This window comes from Balaenoptera borealis, assembly GCF_965194805.1.
Source record: "Balaenoptera borealis genome assembly, chromosome: 13".
Classification (NCBI taxonomy): Eukaryota; Metazoa; Chordata; class Mammalia; order Artiodactyla; family Balaenopteridae; genus Balaenoptera; species Balaenoptera borealis.
Window position 1 is genome coordinate 83158366 of NC_138870.1, and position 21937 is coordinate 83180302.

A 21937-nucleotide genomic window follows, 5' to 3' on the forward strand; every position below is an offset into this window, starting at 1 on the left:
TAAAACCCAGACCCATGGCCAGGCTGAAGAACTCCTTTCCTATTTCCACCCCTTTCTCGCCCAGATGTCTTGGACAAATTATCTCTAGTCTCAGGTTCCACATGTGCAAAATGGCATCATAACAGCACTAGTTTTAAAGGGTTGTTGTGAGAATCAAATGAAATAATTCACATTAAGTGCTTACTACTGTATCTGGTGCATGATAAATACCAAATAAATGTTGGTTATTATTGTTTAAAAAAAAAAAAGAATAAGTAGGTTTGTAAAGCACGTCTTCCAGGAGCTGGCATGTAGCAGCTATGATTATAATTTTCCAAACCTCAGCACTAATGTATCTGGACCTTTCCACATATGACCTCTACAAGAGCCATGAAAGAAATAGGAGACTCCTGCAAAGAGCTTGGACTGCATCTTTTCTGCTCTTTGGAGCACAGAAGCAATTGGCTGTTTCAGTCCTGAAGGGCCTCACGTGACCTGACCCTCAGTCAATTTAGGCTGCAGGCCACAGGCAGACAAGGCAAGGCCTCCCTTCACACAGCGTAATTACCTTTCGTCTTTGCTTACTTACAAACAGGCAAGATTTCTTCCTTTTTTTTTTTTTAATATTTATTTATTTATTTATTTGGCTGCGCCGGGTCTTAGTTGCAGCACACAGGATCTTCGTTGTGGCATGCAGGATCTAGTTCCCTGACCAGGGATTGAACCCGGGACCTCTTCATTGGGAGAGCAGAGCCTTAACCATTGGGCCACCAGGAAAGTCCCCAGATTTCCTTCTTATAGAAGTTTGCTAAAAATGTCAAGAAGCAGCCAACACACTTCAATATTCTGACCTTTTTCAACTACTTCCCCTAGAGGAACAGGCTCGGGAGACACATGGTCTCACTTCCAAGGTTGTCGCAGGCAATAGTTTACTAAACGTTTCACCACATATATCATTAGAAGGGTCACCAGCTTCCTAGACTGCAGTCTCTTCATTTCTGCTGTCCAACTCTCAACATCTGCCCAGGAAGCCAAGATCACATATTGTTAGGGTTTTTACAGCAGTGCTTTATTCCCAGTTCCAATTCCATATTCAAAAGGATTCAGATTTCAGCTACTCTAATATATCAGGAACTGAAACAGGGTACAGGCTCTGAAGTCAGACAGCCTGGTTGCAGACCAGACTCTACAATTTACTACTGCATGACCTTGGACACTAACTTAAGTGCTCTGAGCCTCAGTTTCTTCATCTGTGAAATGGAGGTGGTAATCATATTACCCTCCTCATGAGGTTGCTGTGAGCATTAAATGAGTTGATATTATATAAAGCCCTCTGTGCCAGGCATGTGATAAACTCTCAATAAATATTAGCTCTCATTATTATTAAACACCTAGTTGTTCTGAGCATTGTGCTAGTTTGGGAGAAGATCATGGATAACAGGCTCTGTACGTTGTCCCTGGTCTCATGGAGTTTATAGTATAGAAGCAAACCTATCAAACATATAATTACACAGATAATTATTTATATTGCAAGAATAATAAATGCTATGAAGATGTTCCACATTGTTTACATCCTTGGTAAACTGGGGCTTCTGAACTGAAAGGAGATTTGCTGAGGGGATCAAATGAACACAGAACCAGCATTTGTAACATTCTGCTTGGAAAGTAAACCTAGAAAAAGTCAACTCTGCTCCATCATTTCACTTTATATAATGCTTTAAAGTAGTTCGCATTGCATTTTAACCGCTGTATTGAGGCAGGATAGTATCGTGATTAAGAACAACCTCAGCAATCAGACTGCCTGAGTTCAAATTCAAGCTCTATCATGGACTGGCTTTGTGACCTTGGATACTTTCCATATCTCTCTGTGCTTTGGTTCCTCATCTGTAAAATGGACATAACAATAGTTCCACAATGTTATTGGGAGGGTTAACTAATTTAGTTGATATCCATAAATTAATTAGAAGAGTGCTTAACCTATAGTAGGCACTAAGTAAATTGTAGCTCTTATTACTATGTCATTTGAACTTCTCAACAGCCCTACAGGTAGGGTAGTTATTGCTTCCATTTTACACATAAGGAAAGAGACTCTAAGAAATAAGCCAGTAATTCACAAAGCTGGAAATCAAAACCAGAGCTCCTGGCTTCATCTCAATGGTGATTCCCTCTCCTCCCAAAAGCCTCTCAATTGGCAAAAAAATTCTCTTTGAAAAGTCAACACATAAAATGTGTAGGTTAAAGTGTTTCATGAAGAGAGACAGTATTGTGACATGTAACTGACTAACATAGTGAAAGAAACTAAAAAAAGCCAAAGGTTTTATTTTTAAAGATAAATGAGTAGCAAATCAGCTGACTTAAAATGAGAGAGGTTAAGAATATTTCCCTGCATAATTAAATCTCTAAAGATTTGGTTTGAGTACCACAGTTTACATCAGGTTAAAACAAAAGATCACATTAGCAATTGCACAAGCTTATATTCAGTAGTTTATCCACAGAGCAACATTAATAAGCCAATTTTAGAGAGTCTGATCAAACTGTTACTGTAAAAGAAGCATGATATTTAGGGGTCAAGATTTTCAATGCAGCACACACAGAAAACCTATATTTATTCTATCACCAGCACTTATCAAGAAATTATTTTATAGTTTTTATTTTTTTAATTGTGGTGAAATATACACATCAAATTTAGCATCTTAATCTTTTTAAATGTCCAGTTCACTGGCATTAAGCACATTCATACTGACAAACCATCACCACCACTCATTTCCAGAACTCTTTCCACCTTGCAAAACTGAAACCTTGTACCCATGAAAAAATAGTTCCCCGTTCCTCCCTCAGAATTGTAACTTTTAACTCAAATAAGTTTTTTAATCAGGATCATTTTCTTTCAACTATTTAGTTTTCTTTAAAACAAAATTTACCACAATTTAAAAGCTTTTCAAGAATTCAAATATGCTGCAGGTCATTCTAATTAGAAAGTCATACTCAGTCACTTTAAGTGTTTGGAGACTGTCCCCCATCTAACGCTACGCTGTTGTTTTTATGGCCCCACCCACAATTTTGATTTTAGAACGTCAAACAACAGAAGACAGCTGTTTGTAAATCCAGCCCAGATGACAAGGATAGAGGTTTCTAGAATCCACCCTAGGAACAGTTTGTCACTTGATATCAGTGTCATTTCCACTGAAACAGGATAAAGCAGAGGAAGCTTCCTTCGTACACACAGCCCAGTGGCTATCCGGTCAGTATGGGAGAATGTGCTGGTCACCCCAGCCTACACCCCACAATTACACCTTCGAACATGTTTGCCATAAGAGGCCGTGTATTCTAGTTGGTATCAGAGCCCTCAAAGAGACTTCATAACATATAGTTCGACAGATAACAAGTCACAAAGAGACACTATTCTTTGCACAGGATAATGAATTTTTCATCTCAGGCTTTTGATGTGTAAGGACATATATTTAGAAGGAAAAGCTTTTAGTACAGCTAATCAAAGAAAATGGGATTTTTTAAAAAGGAAAATTTATCAGGAGTTTCTTCAGGACAAACAGTGTGACCCGGGGCTTTGTTCCTGGAGATGATGTGTCTTTGAGGACAACGGAAACTGCCTCAGAGTTGTCTGATTGCCCCCTCCCTGTCGGCACAAGGCAGCCCCTTACAAATGGGCACCAGCCTGCTGTAGAGGTGGTGATGAAAACAGTCAACCACCTCACATTTATTTGGCCTCATGTGGTTCCCCCGGGGTATCATTTCTTCACTCTGAGCTTTGCAGATGCTCCTGTTCTGCTTGCTAACGACATTAACAGGAGTGTCGTGTCTCATCTATGAGCTGTGGCCATTTTTAGCAAAGCACTTGGTCTGGAAAGCTACAAATTCACCAAATATATACATGCAAAGGATTCCTTTAGTAACAAACTATTCGTACTAGATTTGACTTTAAAAAGAACTGAAGTAGAAATATCCGTGTGTGTGTGTGTGTGTGTGTGCGTGTGCATGTGCATGCATGTGTGGGTGTTTGAAGGGAAAATCATGGAAATCCACCATTGTAAAAAGCAGATACATTATGAAGGGAAGAAAATTTAGCTGTGTTTCTGCACTTTTGAAAGTCGACTTTCTCCCTGTAATTATATTATGTCAAGTATGGTATCTGTATTTCAGCCTGTGAGCCCTGTTTATTGATTACGCACACAGTACTTCAACTCCCGTACCTTTTCTTAAGGGGATTAGAGTAGCCTGACCAGCTTGCCTCTCAGGTGAAGCTGGCCTCCTCAAGCCCGGGCCACAGTCATTTTTTCCTGTCTGCTGGCCTCAAAGATTCAGTGAAAATATAAACATCAGAAGCATCTCAGTTCGGGCAACACTCCTTGTGAAATGTTCACTTTAATGACACTAATGTTGTGCACCTTGGTGTGCCATCTTATTGTGAGACTTAATCAAAGGCAAAAAAAATAAAGATGTCTGGCTTGGGTGCAGGTGCTTCTTCGTTGGAGTGCTTCCTGGGGGTGGGGGAGTGGTCCACAGTAGTAGGGGCTTATACACAAAGGCTGAGCTGCCCAGGGTCTGGGTGTGTGTTTTTGCATGGGTCCAGAGGTTTGCTCTGTGTCTGTGTGTGTGCTTCGTATAGTCCCATATATATGGACCCCAGGATTAAGACAGGAAAAATATATATATATGCATATATATACACATAGTGCACGTGGTGGGTGTGTGAACACATGAAGGTGCACTCACATGTCCATGTATATGTACATATGATCTGCAGAGTCCTTTATAGCCCCTGGGATTCGTGTGCTCATTATATAAACGTGTCTTTTATTTGTGGCCACATGGGGCCAACTGGGCTGCCTGTGGCCCTAGACACTGTGTATGGGGCCCACCATTTTTATTCAAAAGAAAAGACAAACCACTTAACCTAAGGGCCAAGCTCACAATGGTCACTCGGTTTGGTAAATGTTTTTGAAGAAGAGGGGAGAGAAGAAGAAAAAAATTCCAAAGAATCTCAAAATTAGGATTTTTTACCTTGACATGGATGTTAGGATTTAAGGGATGATAATAATTAATCATACCTCTTCCCTGATGGGTTCTGAACCCACGGAGGAGCTAGACAGACCTAGATTAGCAGATCTGAAATGATCAGATTTATTTCCAAAAACGGCTGCCTTGGAGAACTTGCCTTGACCTCTGACAGAACTGACTTGCCAGCCAGAACCCAAGGTTTCCTTCCAAAGGGCAGAGCCTCCCTGCTGAGTTTATGGTCCAGAAGGACTGAACTTTCACACATCATGACCCTCTTCCCAGCCAGGGAAGGGGATGGAAAAAAGGACAGAGGCTTTCTTCCCAAGTTTTCCATTCTTCCACAAGGTGGAAGTTCCTACTTTACGGAACTAAGCAAATAAATAAATAAATAAATAAAACAGGAGAAAAAAAAATAATTTTGCTTATGACTCCAAAGATTTTGTTCTCTTAACCTGCCAGGCTTCAGCATCCAGGTCAACCAAGAGTGTGTGAAGAACTGTGGAGTCCCCATAGGGGAGCAGATCGGCAGTTCACCAGGACACCTTCATGTATCCCACACGTCACAGTCCTCCACCATCTGGTCCCTTTCCAAATGTATCTCTATTTCTCCCCAAAGCCTCTTCTTCCAGCAAACCCAGACCTACATACCCACATGAATTCCCATCTTTCCACTTTTACATGAATGTCACATCTTAGATAAGTTAAACTTAGGAGAATTCAGCCTTATACAATCTTTCCACCACCCTAGTCATTCCTCCATTCCACTGTATGGCACATCAGATAGACACAGATTGTGTCTCCTTTTGAGAGAAGTTCACTCCACTGCTGACTATTCTTCCTTCTCAAACCGAACACCAGCACCTCAACCTCGCTTTTGTATCAACTTAGCTTAGGCATCAGAAACGTAGATGCAGTCACTTCTCTGTCATTCTCTGTCCTCCAGGAAATTGAGATGGACCTTAGAGACACCAAAGAGCCGGCCACAGAGGCAAAGGACCGCCTCCTTGTCCTGCACCAACCTTCAGTTGCCTCATTCTCAATATTACAAGCATCTTGCCTCAACAATTTGACTCTAGCGGTTAAAGCATTGCTATTTTTTGTTCAACACCATCCCAAACACAAGCCAACTATAGAAATTTGAGGGGTGGAAGAGGCTCTGTGGTCCAAAGAAATAGCAATCTGTGCTAACTCTGCAGGGAAAAGTGATTGTGCTGAGCTTGAAGACAGAAGGTGCCTGCACACCACAGAGTCAATACAAGAGCCTACACTTTCTTGTCTATTTAAGGGAGTTTTAAGAGTAAAATCTAACTTTCCATGAATTTATGTTCATATGCCCCTCTTTTAAGTGCAACTCTTGCATAAGACATGACACTGCCGGGCCTAATCCAAGTGTCCAACACAATACCCTCTTTGTTTCAATGCACAATTGAGCCCTACCTACTCCTCAGTGCTGCCTCTGACCACTGAGCCCTCAGTGATCGTTCCCTCCTCTGGGCTCACTGGATACCGGCATCGTTTTCCTGGAATGTAATTTAGCAACCTTGTATCATTACTCATCTCGTTATGGGTGGTGTATGTGGACACAGCCAATCTGTCTGATGGCATTATAACCCCTGGAAGACAGGGACCTTATCTCTTAGTCTTTGCATTTCTAGCATCCAGCCTGAGTAAATTCTGCATAAACATATGTGATGTCGATGAATGAATAAAAATTATGGTTCTTTGGAAAGACCCCAAAGGTACTAAGAGGTCCAGGTACCAAGAAAAATGTTTGCATACTCTGTCCATCTAGAGTTGCCTGCTCACCCTTAACGATCCAGACCAAATGCCAGCTCCTCTTCAGTGTCGTTGAGACAACCACAGGCTTTGGCGTCAGCCAGAGAGAGATTCAAATCTTTTCTGCACCACAACTGGCCGAGTGACTTTGAGGGACAAGTGTCCTTGAGCCTTAATAGAAGTTTCTACTTCTATTAAGTGGAAATAGTGATAACCACCTTAGAAGGCAAGAATAAAATTAAATAACATATGGAAGTGTTTTAAACAAGGTAGATATGGAAGACAAGGTAGACATGGTAATTATTAATATTTTCTTCCAAGTCCTCACCTCTGTGCTCCCACCCCACTTTGAACCTCCTGCTGTCACAGTCCTTATATACTGCATTGTGAATATCTGAGTCAACATCTGACTCTTCCACCAGCGAGGCTGGGAGCTTCTTGAGGACAGGGATTATTCCATCTTTATGAGCACTTATTTACAGCCAGACTCTGTGCTAGGCCCTCTACATACATTATCTCATTTAAACCTCACAACAAACAACAATTATCCCCATTTTAAACATGAAGAATTTAATCCCCACAACAAGCTACTATTATCACTACTTTAAACATGATAAAATTGACCTTGGAGGGTTTAAAAAACTTGCACACAAGTTCACACAGGTACAGGTAATGGAGGTGGTCTCTGCACCCATGTCACCGCAAATCCAAGTCCATATGCTTAATTGCTTCACTATGTTGGAACCAAGGATGTCTCAGCCATCCTTGTGTCACCCCTCCAATACTTACTAGCATGTGAGTGGCATGAATAAACATTTACAAAGTGATTATTTAGTAAATAAAGAGATTGTGATTTCATATAAATGATTATCTATGTTCCACCTTGAGGTGATCCTACATCTGGAACACTGCCTGAGACATGATTACAATGACATGAGTAACTTTTTCAGAAAAGGGCTCTAAATTCACCAGCTCCTGTTTCATAGGAGGCACACATTTAGTACAGAAAGGAAAATCATTGTTTATACCCCAAAGACATTCTCCCATAGGTCCGGAGGAAGGATGTTCACTGCAGCATTATTTGTAGAGGCAGGAAACTGCAGTATCATCACTGGGACAGTAGAAAGGCAATATGTGATAGATGTTCACCCTGGGGTACAGCCATCATAGGAATGGATCATAAGTGGACAAAGAAACATGGGTTCTTCATAAAGGCAATGTGCTGAGTGAAAGACGACACAAACTGAGATTTATAGCTGTGCCATTTACACAATACCATTTACATAAATTAAAAATGCATATACACAAAGCATAGTACACATTCCAGTGGTATGGCTGGTAATTAAGAGCATGATTTAAGACCTCAGCTGCCTAGGTTCAAATCCTAACCTCTTTGCTTAGTCGCTGAGTGACCTCAGGCAACTTACTTACCATCTCTGTGCCTCAGTTCTTTCTTCTATTAAATGGTCTTAATAAAGGTTCTTAACTCATAAGGTTGTTATAAGAATTCGATAATAACACATAAAGGGCTTAGAAGAGAACCTGGCACATAGTAAGTGCTATACAGGTATTATTTACTATTACACTTTTTAGAAACACATACAAAGAAGAAATACATATGAAACACATTAGAATTACTGTATATAGGGAATGGAATGGGGATGGGATAAAAAGGAATAAATTCAGACAAACAACAGGAGCCTTGCATGAAACAGCGATGATAATTTACCTTGTATTCAGAAGTATGATTAATTTAATCCTCTTCGATATACATTTTCCTTTAAAAAAAAAAAAAAAGAATTTACTAACCAAGCTGTTATTAACCATTTACCTTACTGAGTTGGTAAGTGATTATTTGCAAGTCACATTTGTGGTAAGTCAACCGTTCAAAATTCAAAAAATTCACTCTGAAATTAGGATCCACATATACTTAAGATATGACTACAGCTAAGCCCGGCCCACACCAATACCCATTCTGAGCCAACAAAGCCACTGGATAATAAATAAACAAGCATTTATTAAATGCCTACTATGTGAAGGACACTGAATTGGTTATAATGAAACAAAAGAAAGTCATTAATGTAAACTTTAAAATATAAAATACTGTTTAAGGGCCAGTTGAGCTGTACCAGCTACAGCTGGTGAAAGTCATTTTAAACTACTAGCAGCTGGAGTATTAGGACAAGAAAGTATTCACAGGAGAAGTGGGAAACAAAGCCAACCCCATCAGTTGCTTGAATAACTTCTATGGATCTCCTTATTAAAAGGTGCTTCAGAAACAACTTATGCATCCATCAATGAATGAAAGGATAAATAAAATGTGGTATATACACATAATGGAATATTATTCAGCCATGAAAAAGAAATAAGAGAATCTTGCCATTTGCAACAACATGGATGGACCTTGAGGGCATTATGCTAAGTGAAATAAGTCAGACAAAGAAAAATACCACATGATATTATATGTGGAGTCTTAAAAAAAAAAAAAAACTGAGCTCATAGATACAGAGAACAAATTGGTAGTTACCAGAGGCAGGGACTGGTGGAGGGTGGGTGAAATGGGGTCAAAAGTTATGACCTCCATAAGTCATGGGGATATAATATACAGCATGGTGACCATAGTTAATAATGCCGTATTGCATATGTGAAAGCTGCTAAGTGGGTAGGTCTTAAAAGTTCTCAACACAAGAAAAAAAATTGTAACTACTTATGGTGATGAATGTTAACTAGACTTATTGTGGCAATTGTTTCACAATGGATACAAATATCAAGTCTTTATGTTGTATACCTAAATCCAATATAATGTTATATGTCAATTATACCTTAATTTTTAAAATTTTAATTAAAATGATATTTTTTAAAGAGACACTTAAGCCACAAATTAGCTAAGAGCTACACATGAAGGGAAGACTCATGTAACAAAATAACTTCAACTGACCTTGGCCTCCAGATTAACTAACACCTCCTGATATCTGGTACTACAATTAAGATGGGTTCATTCCCTAAGAGGTGAGCCAGCAATGCACTGTGGACAGCAGATAAATAGGGGGAAATTATTATTCTGAAGATTAGGGGAGGGGAGAGTCCTTACACCAATTTCTTTTGAATCTTATCAAATCATTAATAATTACTAAACTCTCAGTAATAAGATGCAAATGCAAAGTGATAGGATTATGCTGTGGGTAAAGCATTTTTTTAATTTTTAAAATGCATGTTTTAGTACAAACATCAATATATATATGTATGATTCTTGTGCTACCACAAATGATCCCAAAATCTAGTCTAAAGAGAAATCTTATTAGTGTATGATTACTCTCATCAGGATTCTTAGCAATTCTAGACTGCCATGGTCCAAAATGATGCAGAAGTTCAGAAATCAGTAACCTGTGCACACTGACACTATCTATGTCTTCTTCATTGGTGAAAATGTGAAATCAAAGCTTTGGCTTGGCCAGCCTTGTACTGGAAACCAATAGGCTTGGTTGTTTTCTTTACTTATTTTGATGGGATGGAATTTTTTAATAAGTTCTTGTGAGGAATTCATATTCCTTTTGGGCCTAGACTTTGTCTCCTAAAATATTCAGGTCCCTTTAAAGCCATGTCTTTCAGTGACAGTATCAATGATGAAATAATTATTAGGATTAGCTTTTGCTGCAAGTGACCAAAAGCCCAAACAACAGTGGCTTTGAAAAGATAGAAGTGTACTCTGTCTCCAATAAGCATCGGCAGTCCAGTGCTGAGTCTGCAGCTCCACAGTCATAGAGGGCCCAATCTCCTCCATCCTTTAATGAGGCCCACACCTTGGAGCCCAGATGACTGTCCTATAAAGTTCCAGCCATCACATCAACATTCCAGGCAGCAGAGGAGGAAGAGAAGGAAGGGAGCACACAATCTCTCTTTAAGAAAACATACGGTAGATGGCACACCCCACTTCCCCCTCGTGGCCTATCATCCTTGGCCACACTTCCTACAAAAGAGGCTGCAAAATGAAGTCATTATTCCAAACAGCCATGGGCCCATCTAACAAGGGATTCTATCACAGCGGGAGAAAAGGAGAATGGATTTGAAGGATAATCAGCAAACTCAGCCACACTATGCCCGAGTAAAACAATCATTTTTATTTTTATGCGTTCATTTCCCATCTTGGGATAACTACTCTGGCATACCATACATTTTCCAAATGTTACTTTTTCTGTCACAAGGAGAACAAAAAAAGGAAATAATATTCAACTACTTCTAGTATTCAAGAGATATTAGGCATTGTATTGGTGCTTTCACGTTTGTTATCTCATTTAATTCTCACAACAAGGTATTATCCTCATTTGGGGAAATTAAGATCCACAGCATTGATATGTGAAATGGGAGTATTTTAAGCTTAGAGCCTCTCCTAGTTTTCTCCCCTATGCAATGTATTTAGCTAAATTCTTTTCTTCCTTAGAATTTATCAGCAACCCCTATTCAACTCTCCCCATAACCAAGACCTTTTTTCTGAAGCACCAGTTAATAAATCAGGATTCTGCTGTGCGTCTGTGGAAAGGTAATTACCAACACTTGCAATGTGGAACAGAAATTCTCAAACATTTCAGTCTTTGTTTTAAGTCATGAATTCATGTTCTTCATACCCCCGTTAATAACTGGATGCTTTATTTTACCGTGTGCTGTTCGGAAGTACCACGTAGTGTTATCACTGGCTCTAGTGCCACGTAACGTTGGGATGGATTCGCTTGGCTTCCACCCCAGAAAAACTCCCAACTTTCAGGATTGCTCCAGCAATCCCTCCTTCCTCTCCACTCTGGAGTATGTATCATCATATCACTGGGACTTTCAAGGCAATTGAATTCATAATTGTAGCAGAAGATATTTATTGAGTGTTTCATATGTGCCAATGATGTGGAAATGATCTATGAGGCAGAAAGAATTGCTATAATTATTATTATCCCCATTTTACAGATGAAAACACAGGACCTTAGAAAGGCTTAGTAACATGCCCCAATTCCAATAATCACTATGTAGAAGAGCTGGGACTTGAACTTGCTTCTCTTTGACCAAATAGCTCATACTCTTCACCTGCCTGCAAGGAACCAGGCACCAGCTGAGGTGTTGACAACACAGCAGGTGCGCCAGAATCGGTCCCTGTCCTCAAGGAACCACAGTCCAGTGGGGTAAATGGTGCTGTGCCTTCAACTGCACTACACTGAGACAAGTTCTAGGACTGCCTGAGACCCGCTGTTGTTGGTGCCAACACAGAGGAGTAGCTAATCCCACACTCAGAATGTAAGACACTGCCTTGCCTCCTGTCTTTTATGTGTTCAGCATCTCTCTACCTGGGGGCCAAAGTCTCATACATCTTTGTTTCCTTAGTCCCTAACACAATTCCTGACACATAATAAGTGTTCATGAAGTGGCCCATGCTATAGAACCAGTACAGCCCAGAATGAAGCGTGGGTACCCTGACAAATAAGACAATCTAGGACTAAATCCACACTTTCTAGCTGAGATACTACCCGCCCAGATTTACACCAATTTCATTTTTCACCTAGTGGTATTAGAAGACACGTGAACTAGTTGGACAGAAAAATCCCGGAGTGAGCAGCAGCTGGACTGTTTCTAATCCCTGGGCCAGCTTCTGGCAGAGTGAGAAGGACAGACATAGGTCATGTGATTGAGGAAGCAGCCACAAGGCAGAAGATTTCTGAGAAGTGGGGGAGACCTGGAATGCTCAGGACTAAGGTTGTTTTCTTTTTCAAAAATGCCTGTCAACTGTTTAAAAATCCTCTGTCCAGCAGCAAAGATGAAGACATTATGCAATGACCCAAGTGGACATTTGAGAGAACTGGAGGACAGGTCAGTTCAGTAGCAAATTGGAACAGAAATAGCTAAAGCGATAGAAATACAATTGATCAATTGATGAAGTCACAGTGCTTTAAGTCTGCACAGTGAGCAATTTCAGACAGACAAACTGAGAATTCTCTGCAGTTGCAATGCCAACTCAAAAAAAAAAAACACACACACACACGTGAACCCGTTTAAATCAGCATGGAAAGCAGATTGGTGTGGAACATGAAAAAGAATTAGCATAGCCCAGAGAAAATACACGGTGACCAGTGTGGAAACAAATGAAGACTGATCAGATGAGAACAAGCAAAGCCTGTTTATTCAGAGCTTGCTATAGCAAGGGAGTCGGCCACTATCGCTTACATTTGGCAGACCCAAAGGCAGGCAAAAGAGTGGGAAAGCTTTACAGTGGAAAAATGAGAAGGCTTCAGGGATGCCCTGATTGGAAGCTGTTGGCATGGGGAAGCTGTAGGCAGCCTAACCAGAAGAGGATCATCCTATGTGAATGGTTATGGGTGTATATTTGGCTTTCTCTAATTGGTCCTACGTTAGAAGTGGGGACAAAAATTAGGGACGCTGTCAGTTATTAAGCTTGGCCATGTGAAGCCAATTGTTCCAGAGGCTATTGTTTGGCTTCCTGGACCACTTGCTAGAGATAGTGATCCGACTTCCTGCAAGTGTGACTGATAGACAGCAGGCTGGTGTCGTGGGCTGGTTACTGTTGACAATGGGTTGGTTTCCTGGGCTGGTTGCTGCAGACTGTGGGTCAGAGTTTGATTTTTATATATGGTCTGACCTTTGTCTGTTTGTATATTCCATCTCTCACTGGGGAAACACATTTTAGAACAATCCAACACAGGACTGACGTCAATATACTGTGAGCGGGCCCAGGTCCACAAGCCACTTTCTAGTTGTATGACTTACACCAAGTTGCTTGACTTCCTTAACCCTCAGTTTCCTCATCTGCTAAATGGAGATATTGCACAAGAGTTTGATGAGGATCAAATGACATAGGGCACATAAAGTGGTTGGCATAGTGCCTGGAACATGGAGGGTAGCCAATTGATACGAGCTGCTATTAACATTATGAACATTATCATTATCCTTTTTTACCTAACCTAATCTAGGAACTTAACCAGATAAAGGGGATAAAATTCCAAAGGACATCATTCCAGGGAAAACCCTATAGAGAGGTTTAATAGGATGTAAAGAATATATTGGATGCTGTATATGATCACCAAAAGATTAATTGGGAAAGGGATATGAATCCCCCCACCCTCACAGAAGAATACCACCAGAGAGTTGCCTTTAATATCTTATGTTTTTTATCTTATGATTGATACTAACCTGCCTGAGAGTAAATTAACCCCAGAGAGAGTTACATGGCAACAATAAGGGGAAAAAAAGTACAGAGGAGGTTAAAACAGTCCGCAAACTTGTGAGAAGAAACAAAAGAACACAAGATAATAGGAATCTCATGACATCTCCTGAGGTAGGCAGTATCATTACGCCTATTTTACAGACAAGAAGACTGAGGCAGAGAGAGTTAGTAACCTGATGGTCACAGTCAGAATCAAGGAGATTTAGCAGCTAAGTAGAAATTTGCAGCAAAAAAAAAAAAAAAAAAAGGCCTGGATGGTTCTATTAAGAACACACCAGAGAAATAGAGGCTTACGGATTTCCCTGGTGGCACAGTGAATGGGACTCCCTGGTCAGGGAACTAGATCCCACATGCATGCCGCAACTGAGAGTTCGCATGTCACAACTAAGGAGCCCTCCTGCCACAACTAAGACCCAGTGCAACCAAATAAACAATATTTTTTAAAAAAAGAAAGAAATAGAGGCTTCGGTACAAATGAACTGAGAGTGTGGAACAAAAAAGTTTATAACCACCAAGTTGTCTTAGTTATATTTGCTTCCCACATTTTGCATTAAGTTTCTCAGAAGTGTTACTCACTTTCCTGCGGGGAGAAGATGCCTGAAAGAGGCAAATTATTCCTTTTGCAACAGGACCTAAACTTCCTGTCTCTCTCAGCCTTGGCCTCCAAGACCCCAAGGACCTCCTCTAAGCAGCCAACACCAGGGCAGGCTTTGGTTCAAAAAGCCTGAGTCTGTATTGTAAGAAAAGAAGAACAACAGCCACTAAAAATGTCTGGATGATTTAACAAGGCAGTTTGTACCTTCTGGAATGTACAAGTTGTTAATAAATTGCATTTCTTCCCTTTTTATAGAATACATTCCTAGTGTGGTGTTTGGTTTACGTATTATAATAGGTGCTATAGTTTCAGCGTTTGAATATGGGTTTCATTAATCCTTAATTTGCTCCTCCACCAGAAGGAATTGTTTTCTAGACTTTGGGAACAGTGCCCTCTCCTGGATGAAGTGACATCTACTTTGCTGATCTGCAAAGCTTAGCAACAAGGACATGAATGCTAAAAGACAGGAGAGGCTTCGGAGACCTCACATAGTGGGAATTGCTGGTCTCTCTTGGGGATGCAAAGAGGGGTGCCCAAGGTGGTCAGGAAGACCCAGGCCCAGTTCTACCCCAGTGAAAGGTGAGAGCCCTGGACTTCCATGGCTATAAAGGAAAAGAAAAGGAGAGGATGTGATCACTGCCTGGATCCAGAAGTCTAAATACCTGACAATGAGTTGGATGGATGTATTTAATCTCACTTCAGATTGGTGCAGGGATTCAAACAGAAAGTTGATGGGCTTAAAAGAAAAAATGTCACATACTTAATGCTTAGAATGACTCCTGGAAATTAGATCTTGCTCATCTACTAAATTTGTTTAGCTCCACCAAAACAACTGAGTTAGACTGCATTTAAAGGATGTTTTTTGAAGTGTTAGTCTAGAACTTGAGGAAATACTGGTTTCTCTAAAAAGAATAGGGAAGGGGTGTATGATCACTGGTGCTGTTCACCAACACTTCCGGTTCTCTTTCTGGACAGGGATGAGGACTGCACTTTCTGTACCTCCATGAAGTTAGATGTGGCCATGCGGCTTGCTGTGGCCAATCAAGTGTGAGTGGAAGTTAAGCCTTAAAGAACTGGTGCAAGGTCCACCACCTTTCCTTCTCCTCTCCACCATAGGGTGGGCAAACTACAGACCACAGCCTGAATCCAGCCCACTGCAAATTTTTATAAATAAAGTTTTATCAGAGCACAGCCATGCCCATCCTTTTACATATAGGCTATGGCTGTTTGCGTGCTACAACAGCAGAGCTGAGCAGCTGCAACAGAGACCATATGGCCTGCAAAACCCAAAATATTTACCACCTGGCCCTTTACAAAAGAAGTATGAGAACCCATGCTCTCAACAGTGGGGGTCCCTGAAACAAAATATCATGGAGCACAGCTCATGCTGAACAAGATGGACACGTAGCACGAGAATGAAATAAACCCTCGTTTTAAGCCACTGAGATTTGGAAGTGGTTTTGCTACCGCAGCATGACCAAGCCTATCCTGACACACAGGTTAAAAAAGTCCTCTAACAAAACTAGAAAAAGAGAATGTATACCCAGAATCTAAAACACCTTGAAAGAAGCTCTCCAAATATTAATGATGGAAAATATGCAAATTCAATGTCATTGACATTATTCTTTTAACCTGGTGGGGAATAAGCGTGATCCCCACATGCAAATGAGGCTGTTATCAAGTAAGCCACACAAGTGTGATATTTTTTCCCCTAAAATCAAAATGAATTAATTTCTGTATCTAAGGAAGGCCAGCCAGCTCTAATCAGACAATGGTTTACTTTATGAAAGGAGTAAAGAGGCTCATTACAGGAAATCCCAGGCATGGTGATAAATTCCCAAACTTGGACTCTCATAAAACTCAGGAACACACTTCCCATTGCCTTCCACGTTTCTTCTGAATCACTGAGCCAGAGGCAGCTGCCTGATTTGTGACCTTCAGCCGTCTGCCATCCCTCATAGATCATTTCCACCTAATAGAGCCTTAAAATTGTCATCATTTTCTTTACTTCAACATTTGAAAGAAATGTTAAAGACTGATCCACCACTGAGTTGGCTATTTTGCAACTTCTCCCAGCTGGTTAAGAAGGAAGTCGTTGTAAATAAATGCAGCTTTCCTGGATGTTTTAAATGGTAACAATCACAACAATTTTAGCAACACAGAGAGTAAGGGAGGAGAGGGAAAGAGAAGACTGGATAAAACGGTCCACAGGCCACTGATATCACCCCTAGGGAACCAGAGCAGAGCTTTTCCCAGTTCCCTCCCATTGAAAGCTGTAACCACTTAGTAGTCAGGAGCTTGGAGGAAAAGGAGCACTCCCTGCCCATGTTTTCCATCAGGCTTGACTTCACATCTGGCTAAATCTAAAAGCCCTTCTGTGTCCCAGGCAGGACACCGAGCACTGAAGAAGCATGGCTCTTTGCTGACCCACTAGCAGTTTAGAGGTGGTTCCATTGGACCCTGGATGAAAGAGACAGCAGGTACCCCACAAGTTCATTGCAGATAAATAGGGAGATTCCATCAGAAATGCATCTGTGGACCTAGGACTCAATTCCTCTGAAACTGGGAGTGGGACAGAGAGGATGGCAGGAGTGATGTACTCAGTCTCAGGGATCAGCCTCTAGGCATTCTGTAAAGCAGCTCCATCCCCCTGATGCTGGATTTGTGCTGCTCACAACTGCTTCATCCAAATTCGACTCAGAGGGACTTCCGTAGTGGCGCAGCAGTTAAGCGTACACCTGCCAATGCAGGGGACACGGGTACGAGCCCTGGTCCAGGAAGAACCCACATGCCACGGAGCAACTAAGCCCGTGTGCCACAACTACTGAGCCTGCACTCTAGAGCCTGTGAGCTACAACTACTTAGCCTGCGTGCCACACTACTGAAACCTGTGCGCCTAGAGCCCGTGTTCCGCAACAAGCAGCCACCGCAATGAGAGGCCTGTGCACAGCAACGAAGAATAGCCCCCACTCGCCGCAACTAGAGAAAGCCCGAGCGCAGCAACGAAGACCCAACACAGCCAAAAATAACTTTTAAAAAAAGCAACAAAAAACAAATTCGGCTCAGAATGGAAATTCTTCTAATACAGAACTTCACACTCTCTCAGCCTGTGACTCGTGTTCTCTACAGGCCCAAAAAGGAGAAAGGAGAAAAAAAGGAAGGGTTTTTCCTTTTGCCATTGGTGCCAGCCTTCTCTGTGTGCCTGTCTGATTCCTTCCAATTTATTCCAGGACAATAAGTAGAAATGAGTTTCCCAACCCCTTCAGGGCAGGTAGGAGACATAAGAATGGAAACACATAGAGCTGGGGGCCTCAGCTGGGGTGGTTGAACTGAGTCTGGCATTTTGGTTTTGTCAATTGCCTGTGGTTGCTTGCAAAGTTCACAGATAATTTGCAACTAGGGCAGCTGCTGAACACACTGGAAAAACAAAAGTTCAAAACGACCTCACTAAATTAAAGGTGAGATCCAAAGCCACCAGCAGATGAAGGTTAATAGAGGGCCCCTACTGCATCTCAGATTAAGGGGAAAACAGTAAAACTACACAAGTACAAACAGCATGTGAAAGTACTGGCCATGAGTTGTATGGCTGAGGAAGATCTAAAGGTCTTAGTGGACAAGTTCACTGAGCCAGCAATGTAAGAGAAATGTTAAATAAGGATATAAAAAACAGAAATTATGAAATAATCTTCATAGATTCATACATTCTTTTATTCAACAAACTTTACTGAATGCCTACTACGTGCCATGCATTGTGCTAGGATCTAGAGCAAGAGTCAACAAACTAGAGCCCACAAGCCAAATCTGCCATACCACTCGTTTTTGCATGGCCCTTGAGCTAAGAATGATTTTCATATTTCTATAATATAAAACATAAAAAAGAGTATTAGCCTTTCAGAGACAACAGCTGTTCAAAGAATATAGGACACTGCCTTTTGGCCTGCAATGACTAAAATATTGCTATCTGGCTCTTTTTAGGAAAAAAAATAAAAAGGGTTGCTGACCCCTAATCCAGGGGTACAAAGTTGAATAAGAAATAACCCCTGCCTTCAAGGAACTCACAGTTTGGCATGAACTCAATAATCAGTATCAGAACACTTTGTCCCTTCCTGGCTTCACAAGTTAGAAGCAAGATAGAAAAATTGAAGGAAGCTCATGGAAAGTTATAAAGATTAATAAAAGAATGGGAAGAAGAATTTATGAGAAAATTTTAAAGGAATTTGGATTATTTATTCTTAAGAAAAGGAGACTATGGGGAGACTTAAGAATAGTCTTCAAATATTTGAGGGGATATTATTAAGCAAAAGGCTTTTCCATTGTGGACATAAAGATTAATAGAATGTAGGCTAAAAATTTTTATTATAGAGATGGAAGGATTTCCTAGAAGGCTTTTAAATTTCTACAATGAATTGAGAAATCCATTTTCTTTAATCTTCTAAAACTAGTGTCTTTTCCCATCTGTCTAGGAGCTGTTAAGTGTTGTTTGAGTGTTGTCTGAGCTAAAGGTAGAGGTGGACTAAACGCCCTGTGTTCAAGCCAGCTCTCTGATTCTTCCATTCAGAAGCTGGGGCTTTTCAGAAGGAGAAAGTCTTTTTCCCCCTCTGGGTCTCAATTTTCCCCTCTTGAAAAATGAGAGCCTGACATGCTCTGAGTCTGTGATTTCCTGGGCTGAAACTTTGAAATGGTTCAGTAGCCAAGGAAAGCAAAAGAGCTTCAATGATCCCCTCTCACACGAGAGGAGGCAACAGATGCTGTTTCATTCTCGACATGAATAGAGAAATTGAGACTCAATATCTGTTTTAATTCAAAGGTAACTACTAGTTGGAAAAAAAAAGTAGAACATGTTTACTAGATGGAAAAGACCAAAGAAAACTTGAATAAATGCCTAAAGATTATAAAAGCATAAAAGGGGAAATGTCAAGGAGGCATACACAAAGAAAGACATAAAATAAGAAGACAGAAGAACTGACATTCCACAATCCCAGTCAATGTGATGGGGTGATAGGCTCCTCTTTAGAAGATGTACTCTTAGGTTAGACCCAAATTCAAAATTCTACTACATGCCGTTTACAAGAGAGCCACTGAAAACCAAATGGGGAACAAGTGTAAAAAATAAAGGGTTTAATATGGAACTTGGTTCATGATATGCATGCTGAAGTCTTTAGGCAGAAAGTGTACTGATGGGTGCAGCTGACCATGGCATTCATCAAAAAAGTAAGACGGACAGACATCTGGATAGAGGGATGGATGGACAGATATGCAAAAAAGAAAATATAGGAAAATATTAAATGCAGAAGCTAGGAGGTAGATATATGGATGCTTACTGAACAATTCTGTATGTTTGAATTTTTTATAATAAAACTCATGGAAAAAAATAAACCAAACAGTACAAAGAGTAAGATTTCATTTTTTGTTAATTCTATCGATGCATAAAGAAAAAGACAGCTTTTAAAAAGTTGTGATATTTGAAGTAGGCAGAATCTGAGTTATTTGGGCTTCTTTGCCCTGCTCCTTTTATGACTTTGATAATAATTCCAAGGCCCACACCAGGAGGTCAACTTATTTTAATGTGCTCTGTGCCTCTGTCCAAATGCGGCCATTCCTTGCTTTTTAGGGAAGATCATAAAGAAGTACAGTTTAAAGACAGTTTTTAGGAATTGGTGCTATTAGAGGCTTCTTTCTTTATACTTATTTATATCTAGAATTCTCCCTCAGTAGAAGGACATTGGTCTTAGAATCAGACAGAGTGTGATTTCATCCCAGTTTCATCACATTGCAGCCCTGGGCATGTTAATTAAACACTAGCCTTTGGTCAAAGAGAGATATAACATTGGATATGTTATACGCTACTTGATATGACATTACGTCTCCACTCAGATTCCTAATAAGCATCTTACACTTAATATGTTAAAACCAGCACTCCTGATCTTTCACCTCAAACCTGCTTCTCTTATAGCTTCCCCCATCTCAAATGGGAAAGTTTCTCAGGCCAAAATCCTTGGAGCCATCTCTTTTCCCTCTCTTTCTCTCATACCCCATTTGTGATGCAAATCCTGTTGGCTCAACCTTCAAAAGATACCCAGAATCAGATTGATTTCATCACCTCCAATGCTACATCTCTGGTGCCAAGCCATGTTTCCTTTCTGGATTATTCCAACAGCCCTGGAACTGATTTCCTGGCTTCAAACCTAAGGCCCTGTAGTTTAGCCTCAACATAGTAGCCAGACTGATCTCTTATAATTGTACCTGATCATGTCACTTCTCTGCTCAAAACTCTTCAGTGGCTCCCCATCTCAATCAAAGTCAAGCCTGAAGTCCTTCTTCAATGGCTTACAAGGTCACCCTGCTGCTACCTCTGAGACCCATCCTTCCCCATTCCCCCACTGCTCACTCAGCTCCAGCCACGCCAGCCACCTTGCCATTCCCTGAACTTGTCAAGCACATACCAGTCCCAGAGCATTTGCTGTTCTCTCTGCCGGAACTCTCCTCTCCGTGATATCCACATGACTCACTCTCTTCCACCCTTCACATCTCTGCAAAAATATCCCCCTTCGTCATTGACCTTCCCCGCCCACCCATGCGACACGGCAAATCCCCACCCCCACACTCCCTGTTACGCTTACTCTGCTTTATCCTTTTCCACAGCGCGTACCTTTCTCCAGCATATTACATACTTACTTGTTTCCTGTGGTCTGTGTCTCCTGCCCCTCGTACATAAGCTACAAGGGGTCAAGAGGCTTTGTTTCGGGCTCTACTGTACGCTCAGAACTAGAACAGAACATGGCACTTATCTTCTCCTCAATATATTGAAGGAATACAGAAGTGCTTTGAAAATTATAAAGCCCTAAATACACGTGGTGGGGCATTATTATTATTTACATGGGTAGGCCAAAGGAGAGCCTTTCTTAAAAAAAAAAATCTACGGTTCATTTTTCTCCTCAACTTTGCTACATATAAGGAGATCCTTCCTCTATCACCTGCAGATGAGATACGGCCAAACACGGTCACGTGACACCCAGGGGTTCACAATTCACAGTTCACAGTTCACAACCTGCTCCTCAGGAGCCCATCAGAATGGACACAAGGACCAACTGTCACTGGCAAAGCCCATTAACAATTCCTGGGAAATAAAAATAGAATCTGGGTCATAAAATAGTCTAACCTTTTCCTTTCCTTTGCGCCTAGTCTGGTTTCACTGGATCACAGGGCGGTGCGCGCAGAGGAGTTCCCCACCCCCGCCTCCGGCCTTCAGACCTGAGCTCCCGGTGCCAACGGGCCGGCCGTGCCGACACCTCAGCTCGCAGGGCGTGTGCGGAAGTGCGGGGCCCACATGATCCAAGATGGCGGCGGCGGTGGGA

At 41.2% G+C, this 21937-nt stretch overlaps 1 protein-coding gene across 1 annotated transcript in view; it reads right to left on the reverse strand.

Moving 5' to 3' along the window:
- Window positions 1-21937, reverse strand: part of LOC309608942 (uncharacterized protein) — a 574070-nt gene that overhangs the window by 427177 nt on the left and 124956 nt on the right. Inside the window, exon 3 of the mRNA XM_082349690.1 lies at window positions 8501-8549. The gene's annotated coding sequence lies outside the window, so the exon portion shown is untranslated. The remainder of the gene's footprint in view (window positions 1-8500; window positions 8550-21937) is intronic.